Here is a 3,469-nt window from a genome sequence, read left to right on the forward strand (position 1 = left end):
CGATACATTCCATGCACATAAGATCAGAAACAAACCTTCCAGGCTTATTTTACTTCTCAGGATAGATGCCAAATTGGGAGGCCACAGTGATGTATTTTCTTTTTCTGTAGGACAGTTAAAGTGGCATGACAAGCTTTTGCATGCTGTTCCACTGACATCTGAGCCCTGGTCTAAGGCAACCACCTTAGAGGTGCTGAGGAGAATAATACATACATCTCTCTTCACATGCTTACCTTTTAGCTGAGATTTCCAAACCAAATGTTGCCAGCTAACAATCTATACTATTATGGATTCTGGGATCTTGGAATGTTTGCCTGCAAACAAGATTGAGGTCAGAAAATTCACTTTAGTAACTAAACTTCAGCATCTGATGCTACCAGTAGTGTCCAGAATCAACCTGTTAAATCAAAGGCTTCTGTTATCTTCTGTTATCATTTTCTATTTATCCATTGATTATACCAAAAAATAGCTGCTTCCTTAAGCTTTATATTTAATCAGTGTCATTTTATATCCACAAAATAAATGGTTAACCCTCCGTAATTCAGACATTTTGTAATCAACAACATACATACATATTTTTCACATTGAGTTAGCTGCTGCTTAGAGGAAAGAAGAAATGTATGTAATATTACATTCAAAATAATTCTGTGAAATGTATCTGGCCCCTTTATACAACAACCTGCTATATGGGGGAGAGGAGAAAAGCAAATCCTGGCCTTGATGACAAAACAAATGTAAACTACTTTTTTTATGTTGACTTATGTAACAAGTGAGGCATGAAAACAAAAGCGCAGTGCCCTGAGTAGTAGCAATGAATATTTTATCTTACCAACAAAAAGCAACAAGAGACTAAATGTTTAAAGTGTATGCCCTGCTGACAGTGCGCTCTCGTTATACAGTAATGGTATTTGCAATCTCAGCTGCACTCAAGCCTGTGCTGTGAAAGCACCCATTTCTCAGAACGCATGTCGCTGCCTCTTGCCCTTTACTGGCCCTTAGCCAGGCAAAGGAACTTTTCATTGTTGTTTATGTTGCCCTGCATAAATGATTGTTTAAACACTTTTTTTTGCCCAAAGTGAAACTGGAGAGATTTTGGCATCATTAATTCTTCTGAAATTTTCACAGTGACAAAAAGCATCTGTAGGTTAGTGAACATACCTTTTTTTTTTTTTTTTCCAATGTGTGTTTGTGTGTATGTAAACCAGGCTTTTTCTGACTTTTTACAAGTATCCAGTGTAAATGCCTTTCTAAAATTCAGTGGCTGGATTCTCAAAGAGATGTAGAACTACCACAGCTATTTCTGTGATTTGGTTGCTTGACTGTGGTTAGTAAGAATATTTAGAGGGTGATTCATGACTGTGAGTAGCAAGCATTCACCACTTTCTGCTGGGGAATGTTTTGACTCTGTCTAATGAGTTAAGAGTTAATGAGTTGATTAGGGATAAAGGAAGATGGTGCTCTCGGAGTGTGTTTTTGCATGTGAGTGCTCTCCAGTTTTTCCTGTCAGCCACTTGTTCAGTATTCTCTCCAGACTGAAACATGATATTCAAAGGGAATTGGAGAATGTTGCTTGTAAATTATGGACTTACCACCTCATGGATACTGTCCTGCCAGACTATACTTCACATCTCGACTTTATTTCCTGTCTTGTAATCTTGTAAGGTTTGTATATTCTCCACTTAAGGTTGTTCCCCATCACTGCGTCCATTCCCAGTCCAAGTCTTTTGTGTGGAGTCCCAACACTCCCTTGCCAATTTATTGTTTCCTACTTCATAATTGAGCGATTTGAGAGTATTTTGGTGATTCAGTCATGGAAGACTGGATATTAGGAAAAAACTCTTCACAGAGAGGGTTGTGAAGCAGTGGAACAGGCTGCCCGGGGAAGTGACGGAGTCACCATCCCTGGAGGTGTTTAAAGTTCTTAGGAACATGGCCTAATGCTAGAGTTAGGTTATGTTTGGACTCAATGATCCTGAGGGTCTCTTCCAACCAAAATGATTCTATGATTCTAAGCAATGTGGCAGAGGAACAAGTATGTTCAGGAAATCTGTGGATTGTGGTGTGGTAAATGGGGGCTAAGCAGAAGGCATAAATTTAATCCTAGAATTATGCATAATGCTTGATCTAGTAGGGCAGCATGCAACAGCAGATTAGCCTTAGCCATCTGAGCAAAACTTGCAACAAGAATCTTTTACCTCAGATGAATCTGCAAACTTGCCCCTTCTTCTTGTAGCCTGACTGAGAAAGTGGCATGAAGTCCTGTTCCGAGCCTCTTGCTTTATGCCACTCCTATGAGATCAGTGGGAAAAATCCATTTGATTTCATCCCGGTGATTTGTTCAAGGGTGTCTGTCAGGAAGTGGGAAGAGCTATCACTAGCTTAGACCAACATCCTGCTAAATGTGGCTGGTTAGGTTCTGCATTATCCAGAAGTCAGAGCATGAAGTGGGTTGCTTCCAGTTCCACTTTGTTCTTAGGTTCAGTCTTGCATTCTCGCTGCTGCCAGGCTGCAGGGCACCCTGTCCCCCTGCCGCAGTCAGAATCACTGCAGAGCCCCCAGTAGCTGCCAAGGCGAGCTCTGTTCCAGACCAGTGCCTCCGTCTGTCTCTGCTCTGAGCAGGGATGCAGATCTCCTTGCAGGAGGTGTCACTGACCTGTATGGCAGGCACCCCAGCACGAGAACCAAAGCTTGCTGCCTTTCAGAAGTGGGGCTGTTCAGGTAGATATGCCCAATACAACTTCAATCCAGTTGGTTGGGGTACCAGTGGCAAGTGAATCTTGGTAGCATACACTTTGTGCTCAAGCACCCAAACCTGCTTGGGTGCTGGCTTCAGGCTGCATTCTCAGCTCCCACATATTCATTGCAATTGGTACCTAAGCTTGGTGAGTTTAAATTGGGAATGACCAGCAGTGCTGCAATCATATTTCTGACTGTACTACAGGCATACATTTTATCGTCACACTATAGGCATTTTTGTAATAGATACATTACATAGATGGGGCAAAACAATACCAAAAAAAAAAAAAAATTTGTAGCTTAGTTTCTTTATTAAGTTGCTGAAATGTAAATTGCCATTTGTCCAAAGGACCCATTTTCCCTTCCAGTATTCGTTGACAACCAGGATATATCTCAAACCTCTAGAAAAGAAATTTCTGAAAATGATAATACACTGGGTTTGTTTCCATTCATTCACTGATTAAACACTCTGGAAGTACCAGCATGGCTTCTGAGCTTATTGTAGTTTAAGTTCTTTCCCCAAGTGACTATCAAGCAAAGATAGTCTTAAATAATAGGGGAAAAATAACGCTGTGGAGAAAAGTTTCTTGGGATTGAAAGGATAGGATTGTTTTTCATCTAGCAACACCCTAATTTTATTGTCATTTTAAAATTTTGTTATACAGATTGACTCTCCAATCAAGCTCCAGATGCGTTCATTTGAGTAGCCTTAACCTCCCTATGGACTCAATAT

The sequence above is a fragment of the Nesoenas mayeri genome (assembly GCF_963082525.1).
Source record: "Nesoenas mayeri genome assembly, chromosome: 2".
In the NCBI taxonomy this organism is placed as follows: Eukaryota; Metazoa; Chordata; class Aves; order Columbiformes; family Columbidae; genus Nesoenas; species Nesoenas mayeri.